General features: G+C 48.4%; 1 long non-coding RNA gene across 1 annotated transcript in view; it reads right to left on the reverse strand.

The window, feature by feature from the left end:
• LOC307188716 overlaps window positions 1-18765 on the reverse strand; it is a 230469-nt gene that overhangs the window by 27320 nt on the left and 184384 nt on the right. The window contains exon 4 of the long non-coding RNA XR_013829047.1: window positions 3897-3966. This is a non-coding gene — a long non-coding RNA (uncharacterized lncRNA). The remainder of the gene's footprint in view (window positions 1-3896; window positions 3967-18765) is intronic.

An 18765-nucleotide genomic window follows, 5' to 3' on the forward strand; every position in this document is an offset into this window, starting at 1 on the left:
GCAGAAAACTCAAATCTATTTAATTCTGAATAAATTCAATCACTTAGGGGTTTTCTCTGTCACCACAAGTTTAAACTCAGTCAGTTTGGATTTTTTCTACCTCTTCCTTCAGCTCATGACCTGAAGCTTATCTAAGTTGATAGAGATAGCTGGAGAGGGAGGGGCTTTACAGTATCCTAGCCCCAGACTGAAAGAGGGGAGGGGGATCTAGTTGACAGCTGTCATCTGTCCTTGCTGGAATCTACTAAGAACTTTTTGTTTTGTGGTCTTCGAGATGTCCCCTGCCCACCATAAACTTTAGGTGTCAGTTGGTCCAAGCAGCCCAGGTCTGACTCTCTATTAACCATTGCTGAGCCCTCTTGGGGATGCAGGGAACTTTCAGGCACTTCTCCATGGCAGTGGGGGGCCATGCTTGGGCTGTCCTGCTGTCATTCCACCTCCACGTCAGTCCCCCCGTGCTGCCTCTCTTGGGTTGCATTTGGGGAGTTCTCACCAGGCCCTTACTGCAGGCTTTCTAAGCCTATCCAAGCATTCTATCAGCTCCGGGCCTGGGATTAAGCTCAGGGAGGAGAGGATTAGTGTGGTAAACGTGGAGATACACTGCTGCCCAGATCCCTTGTCACAGAAGGACTTGCAGCCCAGCTGCAGAGAGTGAGTGCAGTCAGCAGATGGTCTCCAGCTGTCAGCTCCTCTGAGATGCAGACAGCCACCTCTCTCAAGGTCATGCCCTTCCCAGAGCATCTTGTACTGATGACTGAGTAAGGTGGAGGTATAAAGGTCCAGCCATTCCACCCAATCCCAGAGTACCTGGGTGAGTAATATTTGCTCCAAGGTTTTGTCAGGCTTCCATCCCAGTTCAACTTCTCCCTCGGCCCAGTGCTGCTTTCTTTCCCTTTCTTTCTTTGATGTTAATTCCCAATCAGCATTTTGCACTCCGGACTTCATCTCGGAGTTCCCTTGCAGAGAACGCATCCTGGAATGATTGCTAAACTGAGCCACATTTAGGGGTCCCTCTCAGAAATACTCACTGCTACTCTGTTGCTTCTCCTAGGACCCCTGGGTCTCAGTACAGCCCCTGGAATCTCTATAGACTCTATACAACTAGACCATTCATTAACTTTTAAAATGTTTTAACATATTTTTATTTTATATATTTCTTTGCATTTTTATATTTTTTATTTATCATCACATACTCTCCCCAAATCTATTGTAAACATCATAGCATATGGCTTTTGGCGTAAGAAAAGCCAAGCTTTTGAAACTCAGAAACCTTTTCTATCAACCTGTTTTCTTTGCCAGGACTCTGAAAAGACTCTTTGAAACTCAAGATTGAGAATTGATGCCTTTGTTCTCTTTTGTTTGGCTATAGCCTCCCTTCCTTGAGGCAATGAGCTTTGCCTGCCTGAGCTGCTGCCTGAAATGATAGAAAGTTCCCATGGTATATTAGAAATGTGGAGGTGGCTGTGTGTGGAATATGGAAAATACTTGGGCTAACTCAAAATCTTATGCTAGCTTATACCATAGCCTCTAAACGCCAGTAAAAACGGGTGAAGCTCAAGTCTGCGCTGGTTCTGAAACCCAGACATGGGAGGTGAAGCCATAGGGAGGTGAGGTGAGACCTCCCTAAAATCATAACTGTCACTACGTCACGCTAAAGGATGTTACCAAGAAGCTGGAAATAAATTTTCTCCTCAAAAAGAGATGCAAAGTCATCTGAAATAGACGGAGTAGCACATAAAAGAGTAGGGCTCTCTTATATTTCAGTAGATATTCCTTTAGGAAATGGACTTAGAAATGTTAAAGCAATATCAAGATAAAGAATCCCAGAAGCAGATGTGGACAGTCCTATTGGAAAGTCCTTACCTATGGTGTAGGTTGACGAATGAAAAGTTGTTCATTCTGTTACAGTGGTGGCCCTCAGTGAGCACACACTGTTCAGTCCCTCCCCTAGAATCTGGGCTGGTCCTGTGACATACACAACCAACAGACTGCAGAGGAAGTGACGTTGTGCCAGTTTGGGGCATAAGGCTTGAGAAGACCTATCAGCTTCCACCTTTGTGCTCTTAGGAGCTCTGACTCCCCGTGTTAGAAGGCTGCCAACACTGCTGGAGAGAACGTATGGAAAAGCCACATGGAGAGAGAGGTCCTGACATTATATGGAAAGGGAGGAGGCCCAGTCATCCCAGCATCCCAGCTGAGCTCCCCCCGCCGCACTGCCCTGCCAACTAAAAAGTGCCACATGAATGACCTCCAGTCAGACCTGTAGAAGAACTGTCCAGCTGAGCCCAGCCCATTTTGAAGACGTATGAGAAACAATATAACACTTTCTGTTTTAAGCCGCTAAGTTCTGTGGTGGTTATCAAATATTCAATTCACCCTGCTCTGTGCTAATTCCTGGATCACCCAACAACTTTCCAACCCATCCCTGACCCTGAGCTCCTACCCTGCCATGCAGTTCTGACTTAAGGGAAAGAAGGCACTAGTAAAAGGCTGGTGAGAGCTTTCTTCCTGGCTTGCAGACAGTTGACTTCTCACTGTGTCCTCACATGGCCTTTCCTGAATGTGTGCGTGCAGAGAGAGAACAAGTTCTCTAATGTCGCTTCTTATAAGGACACTAATCCTATCGGAGCAGAGTCCTGCCCTTATGATTTCATTTAACCTTAATCAACTCCTTATAGGCCGTATCTCCAAATACAGTCACACTGTGGATTAGGGTTTCAACATATGACTTTTGGGGAGACACACATGCAGTCCATAACAATGAGTAAAGATACAGATCCGTTAGGAAGCAGAGGGGAAGAGAGTGGAAGAAGTTCCTGCTTAGTGGCTGTTTATTTTCTGTGACCTAGGATACAAGATTGTCTGTTGATGATGAGTGGGATCTGGAGAGAGTGGAGGCCAGAGGAAAGGCACAAAGCTTTAGAACAGAGCAAGGAAGGAGGAGGAAGGACAGTGGAAGCCTTGGCAGGGAGGAGTGTGAGTTCTGCTGCAGGTGACGGCATAGATGTGAAATGAAGCTAACCCAGAGCGTGGCAAAGCACTTTCATTTGGGAGTCATCAATAGTTCAGGAGCAATCAGTGGTTCTGGAGCAGGAACACAGGGAAAAGAACAGTGAATTTATCCCAGGTAGGAGAGGAGTGTGTATGTCTGGGGTTGGAGATGGAAATGAGGGGGTTGAATGCCCGTGGGATGCAGGCTAGGTTAGGAAAGGAGCAAAAATGAGATGGGATCAGAAACTTTGGGATAAAAGTAAAGAGAAGGCTTAGGAGTATCTGCAAAATAGCCTCTCGTTTCACAAGAACACATGAAGGTTAATGGTTCTATTTGCATCTAAACCTGACAAAGCTGGGTTTGGTAGCCGCTTGATCCCCTTTCATACTTTGTGCCTCTCTCTCCTAGGATGGACTGCCTAGCTTGCACGCTCATCTGTTGGATCATTTTTGTTACAAAGCCACAGAGATAATGGGAGATTTGTATGAAACTGTATTTATAAAGATAAGCTCAAGAAAGAACGATTCTTGAGCATTTCACCAAATCAAAGAGACACATTTCCTTAGCAGAGGGAGATGATTAGTTGAGGTATTTGTGATATAACCATTACACACTGGTGGTGGGAGAATTCTCCCGGACTGTCCCCAGTCACTCCCATAGCCCTGGCATAGTTTAGAGGCCGCCAGCTCAGCCCCCCTAGATATGTGATCTTGGGCAATTAAACCAACTTTCCTGAGCCTATTTCCTCACCTTGAAAATAACTTCCCTTCCAGGGCTGTCATGTGGCAGAATGAGACAATGGATATGAAATCGTGTGAGGTTTAGTCTTTAATTGCTTGGTTGAAGTAAGTGCCCAGCCGTCCCAGGTTTCTCTGAGGCTGATTTTTTTTAAGAGCAGACTTACCTGGAAGATGATCTGGGAGAGGCTTACTCACTGCTTTAAATGAAGCTCCTTCAGGTCCCATTCAGGTCCACTAAGGAAAAATGAAAGACGGTTGAGTCCATGAAGCTCGCCGCCCATGTCAGAAGCAGCTCCTAGATCTACGGCCATGGTTCTCAAGCCTTAGCATGCTTCACCATCACCTGGAAGGCTTGTTAAAATACAGATGGCCACACCCCCCTCCAGAATTTCTCCATCAGCAGTTCCAGGCTGGGGCCCAAGAATTTCCATATCTAACAAGTTTCCAGGTGTTGCTCCTTTGGCCCAGCAGCTCACACTTCGAGAATCATCACTGATCTAAAAGAGCTACAGCCCTGAGACCTGGCCCCTTTTCGCAGAGAAGCCAGCTCTGCTTCCTGTTAGCAGAGGAAGACATTCTGCATTTCACAGATTAGTAAGGACCTTTTCCCCTCTTTCCCAATCAGTGGTCAGAAGTGAAAGTCACTGGCTCTCGGTGATTAAACTTGAGAGCTGGCTTGGCCAGTGGTCCAGGGAAGAGCGTTTAACCACACACCTAAATGAATGGGTTTGATCAATAATTAAGTGAGCTGTTCCTGGCATGATTGTGATGGTGAGGCCGTGGTCAAGCCGCCCGGTGAAGGAGGTGATTAGGTGCGGTTTTGCTTGTTCATGCTGGGTTCAAAAGGGCTTCTGGGAGTTAGAAACTGAGTCAGACAGAATTTATTATTATTTTATAATTTTTAAAGAAGGAAACCAGCACTACTGAGAGGTACTGGTGAAGGGAATATAAAGTGTTGCTAAGTGTTGGCTTCTTAACCTCCTTCTCCTACTTGGGAATTGCCAGACTTGTAAAATTGAGTCCAACTCCCACAAAAGAGACGAAAAATGCCAGGCACTTGCCTCTCAGGCCCTCCTTGCGTTTAGAGGACCTGATGGAGACTCTGCCCTTTGGTGCACTAACTTCAGACTCCACCAGAAGTTAAGGACCCAAGAAGCAGGCATCATCAAGAACCCACCTGTCAACAGGCAGGACAACAACACTGAGTTTCTAGAAGCATCCGGAGCAGCAGTCCAAGAGACCTCACAGGCATGCAGGCGGTTTCAGGTTTGCGAGCTGTGGTATTTAATGCCCAAGGAAGGCTACACTGGTGCCTTCACCAGGCCAGTGCTGGGCCTAGTTGGGTAATGCTATTCCTGGCTTTTGGGTTTGGGGGGCTTTTTGTTTTGTTTTTGTTGTTTTCTAACTTTTGTTCACAGTTGAGAACCCTGTGCAACTCGGAATATGTTCCAAATAAACTCTTAAATCAAAAAACCTAGTTCTGAGTTCTGCTTTTTTGTTTTTTTGGTCATTTTGAACAAATCTTTTAGCCTCTCCAGGCCATAATTTCTTAAGCTGAAAACAGGGAAGACTAATTTCTACATAAAGGAAGAAGGGGAATCAAATGAAATAAATATGCGAAAATGCTCTGAAAACCACACTGTACTATAAAAATGTCAGTTACTACATGTATATAAATATGGACTAATACCCATGGCCTCTGTATAACAGAGGCTATAATTTGGCCCTTCCTCAAAATTAGTGAGCCTTTTCCTTCTCTATGCTCATCAGTATCTCAAAGCATATCTACTTAAAGTGTTTTCACAATGAATTTTAATTAGATTTACTAATCTATCCCATTGGAGTATGAGTTCCTCAAGGGTAGAGTCTAATTAGACCTTTTATTTTCCTCTCATGTCTACTGGTACATAGTAGGTTCATAGTAATTGTCAGTTGGATAAAAAAATAAAAGAATTTGCTGGGGCCTCCGTGAGTGGACCAGGAAGTTTCTAGCTCAGATGCAACTCTCACTTTCTTCCTTTGCAACACTTTTTGAATCTGTGGCAAAAGGCCCCGATGGACAAAGGGAGCGATCTGATGGAATATGCTCGTGGCGAAGCTCCTACAGGTGCAAGTGATGGACACGGTGGTGGAAATGCGTCTTAATTGGTAGCGTGAAAAACATTTCCCAGGTGCTAGATTGGGTTGTAAATGCCATCTGTCCTGCCACAGAGGATTAGAGGGAAGAATGCCTTTCTCTGGGTTCTGGGGATAGTGTAGGCATCAAGATGAGTGTTGATATTAACTTGTCTGTGCTCCGCCTGGATAATTGCAGGCAAGGGAAACTGTCTAGGGTTTCTATCTTGAAATCAAATGGATTGATGCGGTGGCAGGTCTCCTGTTCCCAGGTGTTTGGTTACATTTGTTAAAGGGAATTCTAGGAAGAATTAGAATTCAACAATTTTTGGCCTATCCTGGGAGGTTCTAGGTCAATACACTCCATACTATTTGATGTTTGATCCTCCAAAGGCAGAAGAAATGAAGCTTACTTCTTCACTCTGGCCCTGTCTTCTCTTAGACATCCTCTTTAATTCGGTTATTAACTCCATAATTACTGAGTTCCCATGAAGGGGCCAAGCCCTGGGTTGGGTCCTGGGGACACCAAGGAAGAGATGACATTTTTTTCTGAACTCAGGAAATTCACTGTCTTGGATAGGAGGTGGGGAGGGTGTCAGACACATAAACAACATAATGTAGTAGACGATATAATAGATATACAAAGAATTCTAGAAAGAGAGGGAGAGAGAGAGGGATATATACATACATTCATATATGATCCCTCATGGCACATTAGCTAAAAGATCCCTGGAACTTTCAGCTACTTTGGCCAATAAATCTTTTTGGCTAAGCTAGTTTGCTCTTGGTTTCAGGCATTTAAAATTCAATGAGTTCCAATAATACGGGAATCACAGAAGCCGTTGTGTTAAAGCCACATTTGAGCTGAAGTTTCTCACCTAAAGGAGGGCTGGGTGCGCTAGAGAGAATGTTACGTGCAACGCCATGAAAGAACAAGGCCTGTCTTGGGAATGTTGAGATATCTGATACAACTGCATTTTCATCACACCACCCAGATGATTCTACACATGCACAAGAACCCCCGCTTTAAGGAGTGCCCAACCATTCGTATCTGAAGAATCCCAACTTTGATGCTTCATTAAAGCAGATTTTCCCAAAACTTCATACGCGTTACTCATCACACTCACCCTATGGAAATGTGCTTAAAAAAAGTTAACCCTATATCCTTGGCTTTTTTCTGGGGGAGGGGCAGCATTATAGAATACATTCACGAACATCAAGATGCTAATGCCCCTTTGCCTCATTCACGTGTAAACCCCATGTCTTACACTGCATAAAGTAAAACTCAGTGAGGAACAGCGGCCCCATCTTCAGTAATAGTCATAAAGTAGTGACATCCACTTACTGTGTAACTTCTCTGTGTCCTGCTCTATGCTGAGCGCCCATATGCTTGACCCAATTCTGTTTTCAAAACAACCCTCTGATAGGCATGGTCATCCCCATTTTAGAGCTGAAGAAACTGAGGCCTCAGGTAGTTGAAATAATTTGCCTGCAGCTAATGGAAGTCAGGATAGGAATCCAGGTGTTTCCTTTCTGCCACACTTACCCCTCTGCCTCTCCAATTCCCTTATTCCCTAGCTCCAAAACCCACCCTCAGTGTTTCCTTCTTGGGGGAGTGAGTTTCTGGCCCTCTCAGCTTCTGCCGTGGGAGGTGAGCTTCTGGCAAGGAAGTCGGGGGAAGGGCGGGAATGGCTGTCAGGGAGGCGGACAGTAGTGGCCGCCCCTCCGAGCCACGTGGGACACGGCAGAAGATGCTGGAGGTGTTTACTCCTGAGGGGAGGAAGGGCATGACGACTCTCTCCAAACATCCTAAGTCACTCACTTGAGTGTTTTAAGAGGTAAACCTAGGACGGTGGCGGAGGGTTCAATAATAATCTTCTAACACCAGCGATCAAGAGGAGGGGCTGAACAGCGGGGAGGTGACCCAAGGTGTTCAGACGCAGACTGGAAGGTGGCAGTTCATGGGGAAGAGGAAGCTCTCTGGTCTCAGACAGACCAGCTGGTTGATCCAGCTCTCCCACAGCTGAGCTCTGCAACCTAGGACAGATGATTGAAACTTCCTGTCTCCTTCCTCATTATAAATTAATATCTTAATAATATCTATTCTGCAGGCTTGTGAGAATTAGAGGTAATACATATTCAGAGCTGCCATAGAGCAATGGAAATAATAATACTACAATGGTTGCCAGAGATGGGACATCTCTCTTAGCACCACTGTTTTAGATTCAAGAATCCAACAGGAAGGGCAGAGCATTGAAATGTATTACCTGTAGAGATCCCACCAGGGTAAAGAGGTCTTTTTTAACCATAACTTCCCAAAATGTGGAGCTAGAACAGCACTGATTGGAGGGTGGGGGTAGTATTTTACAGGAACTTTTTTCTTTCTGCGTGTTGTGTTGTGGGAGGGGCCGGAGAGGTTCCCATATTATGTACATTTCATCTCCAACGAGAGATCAGGTTACTCTGACGTAACCGCAGGGAGCCCGTTATTTACCCTCGATCCCTATAAACTTCTCACTACTGAGTTTACAGTTGGTGGATTGTTCATTCCACATACTATAATTGCTTCATTAGAGGCTTCAGATGGTTCACTGTGTTGGCAACTTCCTGCAAAACTGTCTGCACAATCAGGGCCAGGCACATGCCACTTGAGTCATCAGGAGTTGAAGCATTTGCCTGTTTGTTTGTGTGTGTGTATTTGTTTTCAAAAGGCAGCATATTACACGGGATTTAATCCTGAGGCTAGGTGCGACCCCGCCCGCTGGGGGGCAGCACAGGGGCAAACAGATCTCTCAGCGATCTCAGCCACTACGGTGTGTAAGTTACCATCCATTTATTAATGACTCCCTGATTTCTAGCTCCAGCCCCCGTGTCTCTCAGGAACGTCAGAACCAGATAGACAAATACCTCAAGATAGCCCCCACCCTTACTTGGATTATCCCATAGGTATCTCCAACTCAACATCCTTGATACTGACTTTCTGATGACCACTGTATCCTCACCCCGAACTCTGTACCCTCTCCTGTTCCCCATCTCAGTAGATGACATCACCATCCATGCAGTAGCAACATCTCTGCTCATCATCCACGTGGCCTCCATTTCCCTCGTGCTTACACCCAGTCACCAAGCCCAATGAATTCTTCCTTCCGTTTGCTCTCATTGGGGCCACTCCCTCATTTCCATGGTCACTTCCACTGTTTGGCCTAAACTTCCACTATTTCTTCCGCAGATACAACAGCCTCTTCTATGTGAGCTCCCTCCAGGCCACAGGAGCGGAGTCATCTTTTAAAAACTCAAGTCTGATAACATCACCACCATGTTTAAAGCCCTTCAAAAACTTTCCAGTGTCCTTAGGGGAAAAATCTTAACTGACCATGTTACACCTGGTTATACCTTTTTCTTAGCACTTTGTATACTTTCCTCTTCTTTTAAAAAAAAAAATCCTTATTTCTCAGAACCCTCCTTACTCCCTGATGTCAGGAGCTGTCTTTCTTATTCACCACTGATTAACCCCAAGATTAGCAGACTGCCAGCCACAGAGAAGGAGCTGAGGAACTATCCATTGACCTGTGGCCATGAAAGAACAAGAAGGGATTCCTGTTAGCTGGCTTTTCACCCCTATTCCAAGATGACTTCAGGGGTGGCGAGAGGAATACTTCAAAAATCAAATGGGCAAAACCTAACAAATCTGCCACCCCAACGATGGGACATAAGGTCCCTTACACATGTGCTTCTCCAGCCTCAGCTCCCCCAGATCCTACCCTTTTCTCCAACCTCCATCACAGGTCTGTGCTCAGTGCCAGAAATTTTCTCTGTTCCCCAAACACCCTGCCTTGTTCATTACCATTAGTGCCTTTGCATATAAAGTTCCTCTGACAAGAAGGCCTTTTCCCACCTTCCTTTCCTGGGAAAATTGGATTCCCCCTTGAAAAGTGATTTCAGTGACCACTTCTGTGGCTCCCCAGGTAAAGACGCTGCTCCTCCCTTGTCTTAGTCTGCTTAGGCTACCATAAAATAATGCAACAGACTGGGAGGCTTAAGCAGCAGATATTTAATCCTCACAGTTCTGGAGGCTGGGAAATCCAAGATCAAGGTGCCTGCATGGTCGGGCTCTGGTGAGAACCCTCTTCCTGGCTTGCCTTTTTGCTGTGTCCAAACATGGTGAGGAGAGATCAAGTTCTCTGGGATCTCTTCTTAGAAGGGCACTAATCCCACCATGAGGGCCCCATCCTCACCACCTCATTTAACCCTAATTACCTCCCAAAGGGCCCACCTATAAATACCATCACACTGGAGGGCTGCGGTGGCTAGGGCTTCAGCATATGAATTTGGGGGGGACACAAACATTCAGTCTATAATATCCTTCTAGCCTACCTTCACATTTTACTATGTAATCATTATAAGGGCTATTAATATTCAAAACTTGCTGTAGACTTCATATTCTTTATTTCATTTAATTCTCACAACTATACCAAGAGGGTGGTAATTTTGTCCCCATTTTAGAAACGAAAAAATAGTTTCCAAGTGCCCAAAGTTACACAACAACCCAGTGGTGACCGCAAGCCTGGAATCAGGGGCTCCTGACACCACAGCCAGGGTTTAACCACTCTCCCGTACTGCCTAAACCAGAACTTGGTGAATGTCCAGGCAGACAATATTTTGGACTTGCTGGGCCATACACTCTTTGTCACAACTATTCAGCCCTGCCACTGTATGCAAAAGCAGACAGTACATACGTGAATAGACATGGCTATGTTCCAATAAAACGTGATTTATGGACTCCAGAATTTGAATTTCATATGGTTTTCAATGTGTCACAAAATGTTCTTCTTTGGATTTTTTTCCCAACCACTTAAAAACATAAAAACCATTCCCAGCTCACAGGCTGTAAAAAACCACCTCGCCTGCTGATCCCTGGCCTAAACGACTACGACTTTAATAGTAAATATTTTTCTGAGAAGGGAGACGTTTCTCTTCTCCAGTACCTCCTGACCCGTCAGATTCCTTCCATGTCTCCAAAAGCCCTCTTAACATTTCCTACCGCAGGGTGTTTTAGCATCAGGGCTGCTCCCTCTCCTCCCTCAGGTGCCTGCCCACACACGCCTTTCTCAGCGAGGTCGTCTCTGGCTGCCCTGTCTAAAGCTGTCGCAGCCCCCTGTCCCTCCGTACCTCTTTTATCCCGCTTTATCTCTCTCCGTAGCACTTACCACCATCTACCCAAGCACACGCCCTGTTTATTGTCTTACCCCCATTAGAACGTGAGCTACGTGAAGGCGGGGCAGGCTGCTCTGTTCACAGCTGGAAACCCAGAACCTAGTAGGGGATGTAACCCATAGTAAAAGCTAAAGAAATATTTAATCAATCTATTCATGCAACTAAAGTCATTCACGAACATCCAGCACAGAACGGATTCTCAAAAATAAAAGCGTGGACGAACAGACAGAGGAGGTATGTACCCAGTTTCTCCTGGGATCTTCCATTTGGGGTTGGTGGGAAATCTCGTTTTCCATAGAGTTTGCACAGGGGGGAAAGCAGGCCCTTGCTTTTCCTCTGGCCTCGCTGTGAAGCACTGATCTGTGCTGAGATTTCTTGGAGGCGTGAACTCCTGACCCTGCTCCTTCTGGAATGCCAGGCTGGAGGCTCTCAGAGAGGAAGCAGGAGGTGACTGGGGCCTGGGCGTCAGCCCCAGACGGCAGCAGCAGATGGAGCCGGGGACAGCTGGAGAGGAAGGCCTGGGATCCCGGCGGAGGAGGGAAAAGGTGTGTGCCAGGGCTCCCGGGCCACTGGCAGAGGAGGACGGGCTTCTTGTTGGGTTAATTGAGGTAATTTTTGCTGCCACCTTTCGGATAGTGATAAAATTCTCCTACCAGCCACTGACGGTATCTCTGATGCCTGCCTTGTTCCACTGTACAGAGACAGCGCTCTAAATTTAGCCCCAGTTATTTAGCTATTCCTTAAAACTCTGTCACTTAAAAAATAATTATAGGATTTCTCTGAAAGACTGTAATACATGGAGTGCACAAATTCCAGGTATAACTTGGAGATCCAGCTGGGATCACCAAATAAAACTGAGAGCAGTGGCCTAATTCGAGCAGTCCATGTGGCAGCTAGAGAGACCTTGTTCCTTAGGCCCCTCTCCTTAATCTGTATTTTGAGCTAAAAGCTCAAAGGAACCAAAAGAAACTAAAAGAAGTGGTCTCAAGCCCGATGTACAGACCCTGGGGAAAGCCCGGTTTTCCTTCTGCTTTTGGCAGAGCTGGGAAGGCCGCCCGGGCCCCCAGAAGGTCAGACGTGCTCTCCCTGAGCGCAGAGGAAGTCAGGCTGAGCCCCGCTCTGTCTATCCACTCGGCCAAGAGCCTGACATAGTTGACCTCTAGGAGAGAAGGGGTTTGTTCTTCTCTTAAAAAAAAGGAAAAAAAAAAATTCTTTTGGATTTTCTGTGATTGTAAACTGCAGAAACCAAAGTCAGTCTCTCAAAGGAAAAATGATGCCCAGGAGGAAAAGAACTGGTCCCTCTAGGAAGTGAAGACCCCACTCAGCAGAGCCCTGGTGGACATAAAAGCCACAGGGAGATGAAGAATTCTGCTTCCGATTCATTCCACAGATGGTACTGTGTTCCCACTTTGGTACAGTCCCTGGGGGACTCACAGCAAATCAAAGGAACAAGGGCGATCTATTCAGCCTAAAACCTTCAGTAGATGCTACAGAAGAAGGATCCAGGAGGGGCAGAGAGGGCCCAGGGAGTAATGCCTATAGGGAAGTAGCTGGGCCCAGAAGCAGGGAACTGGGGACGAGGATGGCGCTGCCCTGCTGGTGAGCACTGATGTCTGTGGATTTCCCACCTAAATCAGGCTTTTCAAGGATGGTTCATCATGGCTTTCCAGGAGGAGTAAAGGGCTCTCTGGCTACATATATTTCCCTAGGATGCTGGGTAGAGGCTAGGGTCCAGGGCTGTAACTAACCCTTCCAAGGTTAACCCCGGCACACCTGGTGGCTTGGAGCACATCCAGCACTAAGACAGCCAGTTGGTCCAGTTGGAAGGGATCATCTGGGCTTTTCACTCCAAGCTCTGTGTTTGTCAGAGTCGCTGACTCAAGCCCAGAGCAGATAAGTGACTTGTCTCAGGCCACAGAGCAAAGCTGCGGCCATGTCGTGAGAAGGAGCCAGCTCTCCGTGTCTCAGTCCAGGGCTACCATGTGTAAAGCAACTCCTGGGCTAGTGGAAAGCACTGGCTTTGAAGCCAGATGTTCTTAGACTAGAATCCAGACCCTGACACACAGGTGCAGATAGGTCTCTCAAAGCTGCTGTTTTCCTCTCTGTATAGTGGGGATGGTCATCCCTGCTGGGCTTCCTGCCCTGTGTGGCTCTCAGAATCGAATGATCCAACCGGAGGGAAAGTGCTCTGTAAACTGTAAAGAGCTGAGCGGATACTGCCCATTGTCACAGTTCCTCATCCGTGACTCAGATTCCAAAGGGGCCCATCCCGCCGACTTCAGCCCTAAACAGAACAGCGTGATATGGACAGGAATGGTGGCCAGGTGACTGTGTAGTCAGCGCAGCAGACAGCAGGCGCTGCATCATCCTGCTGTCCATCCCTCCCTCTGCCCCCTTCGTCTCCCCCAGATGGGCCTGGCTGGGGGGAGCTGCAAAGCTGTCCACCTTCCCCGTGGCTCTGAGGCCCCGGCTGGGCAAAAGCCAGGAGGCAGATCTTGGGCATCTGACCGATTCTTTCCTGCCAGTGTGAACATCTCAACTCTCAGCCTCTCCTCCTGACTTCCCGAGGGACATGCAGAGGACCCTGTCCCTGGATGATCTGTCTCTCATGAAACCAGAGGTTACCCTGTATTCTGAAAGCGGTACCAGCACCCCCAGTCCTTTGGAGGGCTAAGACTGGGATGGCTGCTAGTTGGTGACGGGCCCCCAGATCTCCCAGCGCTGACCACTGCTGCCACTGAGACCAGAACCACCGGTCCCACTTTGAGGCCGCTTGGGGAGGGGATGACTGCAGAAATCTCAGGACCCTCCATAATCACAAACCCCGTGAGTGCCTGAGGGAGCAGAGGGGAGACTTGTGCTGCCCCTGAAGACAGCCCTCCTAACCAGTGGCCTCCTCTGAGTGCAACGTCCTGCATGAAATAAGGCACAAAATGAATATTTGCTGAGCGCCTACCTGGAATTCTCTAGGTACAATCACACCGGTCCTTCAACACCTGCTGACTAAAAAACTACTACTCGTGCTTTACAAATGAGGAAATAAAGAGTCCAAAAAGGTTGCGAAATATGCCGAAGGTCATGCAGCTAACAGCAACATTAACATTCGCAGCGATGAGGGCTTTGAACAAGACAAACACATTCGGGGCGTCTTCTCACCAGGACCCCACAGTAACCCTGAGGTGGTGATTAGCTCGCTGTCTTCCAGATGAGAAGGCTGCAACAGAAGCAGACCCAGTCACACAGATGGCGAGGGGCAGACCCACCGTCAAATCCAGATCCCACTGCCCGGTCTCCCGCACACGTGGGCGGCCGCTGGATTTAGACACATGGCTCCGGACGCTCAGCCCAGCGTACGTGCCTCCAGCTATTAGGAATTCTCTCCGCAGAATCACGAAGGGAGCTTTTTCAGACGAGGTTCTCAGGCCCCACCCTGAAGATTCGGGCTCAGCAGGTGTGGGCAGCGCCCGTGGCTGTGTTTACACACGCACTCAGGCGCTCCCAGTACTCCCAACGCTGCCTCCCTGTCAGAGTCAGCCTCCACCCTCAACTTCTGTCCTCACCACAGCTGCCGCTGTCCTTGCCCCCGTGGCCGACAGCCTCCCTTCACTGTAAATCCAGGGGCCGCTCGGAGGCGCTCACCTCCATCCACCTGTCAGGGGCAGCCCGCATCACGACCACTCCTCCTTCGCGAAACTCTCCCCACAGCCTCCCTTCGCTCGTGGGTTTCCTCCCGTCACTCTGGCCTCTCCTTCTTGGCCTCTCGCGGACTTCTGCGCCTCCTTCTCTCCGTTTCACCTGGCTGTTCCCGGAACTCTGCACTCAACCATCTTCTTTGGCCATTTTCTTTGCCCTGGGTGGCCTCACCCACCCCGTGGCCTCAGTCACTGCCTCTGTGTGGATGGCGCACATCCCTGCCCAGACCTCCCCTAGAGCCCCAGTGCTGGAGGCCCAAATGCCTCTGGATCTTGTCCACCCGGCCGGCCCACCTCAAACATGGCGGCACGCCCGTAAGGGAACACGCCATCTTCACCTCCGCGAAGGGCTCTTCGTGGGTCACTGAAGGCATGAAACTGGTGGTGCGTAGGGGGGGGGATACAGTCCCCAACTCCTCCTGTGTCCTGAGATTGCCAAGGTGTAGAGATTCGAGCTTCTAAATCTGAGAAGCACGCCAGCTCTCCCGCTGCATGGCCACCGGCCCACTTCTTCCTCTCTTCGGGGCCCTGCTGCGTTACTCTGGTGCCTTCCTGACCAGACTCTCATCCACCCAACGCACGCTCCACCCAGAGCCTATCAATCAGGCCATGCTACTTCCCTACTAAAACCCATTAAGTATTTCCCTCTGACCGTCAGCACAAAACCCAAGCCTTTTATCTCCCTTCCAAAGCACTTCCTGTGGGTCCAGGCTTTCCTTTCCAGCCACGTCTCCCCCAGCTGCCCACCAAACAGCGCTATCTACGCTCCGGGCACTTAGGCTTGAGCACGGTGCTGGGAAAGCTTCCAGGTATTTTGCTATCTTTGCACTGCTCTTCCCTCTGGCAGGGAGACTATCTCCTTCTCTACGTTTATCCTTCAAGTCTCCCTCAGGAGGCACCTCCTCCAGAAGCCCCCTCTGCCCGCGGGCTTTAGGTGGGCGCCCCTCCCTCACCTGCCACAGCAGCTGCTGCTTACCTCTTTCCCAGCACTGACCACCGATCCTGAACCATCACTGCCTGTTCTCCTCTCCCACCGGAACGCAAGCAACGTCTTGTTGCCTTCAACTTCCGTTTTCCAGGGCCCACCCAGAACCGTGCCCGTGGCACTTAGTCAATGTCTGTGGACTAATATGATGAAAACAGTATCACGCACCAAACATTTATTGAGGACTCAGACTGCCAGGCACCATGCTAGGTACATGCATTGTATCATTTAACCCATACAACAACGCTAGATGGTAACTGATTCTTACTCCCATTTTGCAGGTGAGGAAACTGAGGCACGGGGATATTAAGCAATTTGCCCAGGGTCACACGTTTAGTCAGTGACAGAGTGGAGACCAGGGCCCACAGCCCAAGTAATGAGGGAAGAAATGTGTGAGGAAACTTATTCCAGGAGGTCGAGTGACCACAGCTTCTGCCCGGAATTAGGGAGGGACCACATTCCAGCGGGGACAGTGACCGTGCGATCCTGTGTAAAAGTCACTGGGAAATGAACTCTGAATTCAGCACGGCAAACGGAAGACCACTAGCTCCTTAAAATTAACCCGCCATCCCACAACTCTGAGGGCCTGAAGTAACCATATTCCCAAGCGAAACGAGGGGACAGAGGTTTCCCTCATCAGCCTCCCTGCTCGCCAGCCCCACTCAGTCCTCTTCGGGCCCCCTGTCCACTGAGCGGTCCCCAGCAGCACGCTGCTTCCCTGGCAGCCGGAAGAAGCACAAACCCCATCGTTCCCTTCAATCACCCCAGATTCCAGGCTACGCTAGGCACACAAGAGGGCAGAAAGTCGTTTGAAATCTGTGTGCGGGAGATGTCGGAAAGGTTGGCGAGAGCAATTTTTGTTTCCCGTCATTCCTTTGTATAATGTTGTACCCTTCTGACAAGTCCGCATAATACAGCTTAACTTCACCAATTGCTGACTTAAAAGAAAACAGTGAAGACCTATCTTTAATGTCAAAAGAACAATGGGCAACCTTCCAGAGGAGGAAAATGACTTGCTCTGAAAGAGCTGGAGAAGAAAAGTGCAAAATGTTCCCAGCTTAACGTGAGGGGGGAAGAAAGTCAGCAGCTGTGTACTGGCACGTCGGCTCCCCGGCTGCAAGCCCAGGGCGGCCTCCACCAGCCTCCTCTGACAGTCAGGCCCACAGGCTGAGGAGGAAGCCTCCGAGCTTGAGAGGGGACAGACGGTGGCTGTTTACTGCTCGGGAACGTTGAGCCAGCGGCACTCAGCCCAGGTGTGTCTGCGCGTAGATGTATACATGGATGTAGAGCTCTCCTTTCGAAGACAAGGAACCCCTGAAAGTGTCTGTGGAACCCCCTGGGAACCTCAGCCACTGGTTCTCCATCTTCTGCTGGAGATTTCTGTTTGTACCTCACTCTCCCCACGAGTAGCCACTCTCCACTGGGCACTGCGATTCTGACCAACCTTGCCATCTAAACACTATTTAAATGATTTTAACTCTTTAGGCTTTTCCCCGTGAGATAGGGAGCATCTCAGGCTGCCTCTCCAGGTTCAGATTCCATCCCTGCCACCTCATTTCTGATACTTCAGCCACATCAACCTTCTTGGAAGGTCCTGACTGTGCAGTTTCGTGCTTCTGTTCTATGCCCCCAGTGCCTTTGCACATGCTGTTCCCTTTGTCTGAAATGCCCCCTGGAAAGTCCTACTCGTCCTTTAAGGCTTAGATCAAGAATTTCCTCCTTCTGGAATCCTGTCTGACTTCTCCAGTGAGTTTGCCACTCTCCTCTTTTGAGCCGTGGGCTACCTCTATCAGAGGAGACATTACTATATATGAAATTTATCAGTTTACATGATTTCTCCTCTATTAGGTGAAAATTGTCTCAGGAGCAGGGACTTTGGCTTATTCATAGACATATACACATATACATATGAATTCACATGTACAGGGACCTAGCTCAGGGACTGGCCATACAGTATGCATTCAATAAAATGCTTGTAGGTTAGAGGGTCTAAAACTCAGCTTCTCAGTGCTGGCTGCAAATTAGAATTACCTGAGGAATTAAAAACAAAACAAAACAATGACAGCATCCACGTCACCTTGGAACTCCAGACCACCTGAATCAGAAACTCTGGGGGTAGGGCTCAGCCACTGGGGCTTTTATGAGCCCGCTAGGTGATTCCGATATGTTTCCTTTGTCTAGAAACTTATGGTTAAATGACATATTTAATCCCCGCCCCCCAACACGTATGATACATGGTGGTGAAGAAAGACAAAGATAGCTACAATGAAGAGCTCCCTCTTAGAAACAGAGAGAGGGGACAGCAACATCCTGTGGTCACAAGGTGTGGCATTCACACCAATGCATGTGTGGACGGGGATAACAGCACAGTGGACGCCTTTGCCCTGCGATGGAGGCCGACCAGCCTGGCCTCCTCTGCTTCTCCCTGAACTGCCTTGTCTATTGGCCCTGTGGCCACAGCTAGAGGGCCACGGGGTGGCTTCCCTTCTCAGGGCTGCTGACTTCCTCCTAGAGAGTTCATGGGGCTGGAAATGCCCTGGGAGGTTATCATTCGTCAGGCTTTGTGTTTTTCAGGCGTTTCAATTTTCCAAAACTTTAATAAGCTCTTGGGTGATCTGCATCCAGTCAAATGCAAAGTCAGAATTATGGGTCCCTGAATCTAGACCACTGTCTGAAGGTTCCAGTCCCTTAGTAGCAGGCCCTCCGGTTCGATCCATCTTGCTAATGATACACTGGGATGGGGATGCAGAGGGGCAAGGCTAAAATTCCTTTTGCTTCCTGGCTGCATCTCAGAGGATAGCTTTTTATGCTGTGGAAGAAAGAAGACATTGTAGAGTGCTGAAATATCATTCTACCTCTAGGTTCCAATCTTTTCTCCCTGTGTCTTTTTAGCCTCCCTCACTTCACTTATGCCAAGTTTAGCTTGGGATAGACAGTTCAGCTTTTCCAACCCACCGCACTCCTCTCTGCCCTCCTGGACAGCTGATCGAGACAGGGTGGGCTCTGTTTCCTTCCCACTCAGCTTGC

This window comes from Stenella coeruleoalba, assembly GCF_951394435.1.
Source record: "Stenella coeruleoalba genome assembly, chromosome: 7".
Lineage (NCBI taxonomy): Eukaryota > Metazoa > Chordata > Mammalia > Artiodactyla > Delphinidae > Stenella > Stenella coeruleoalba.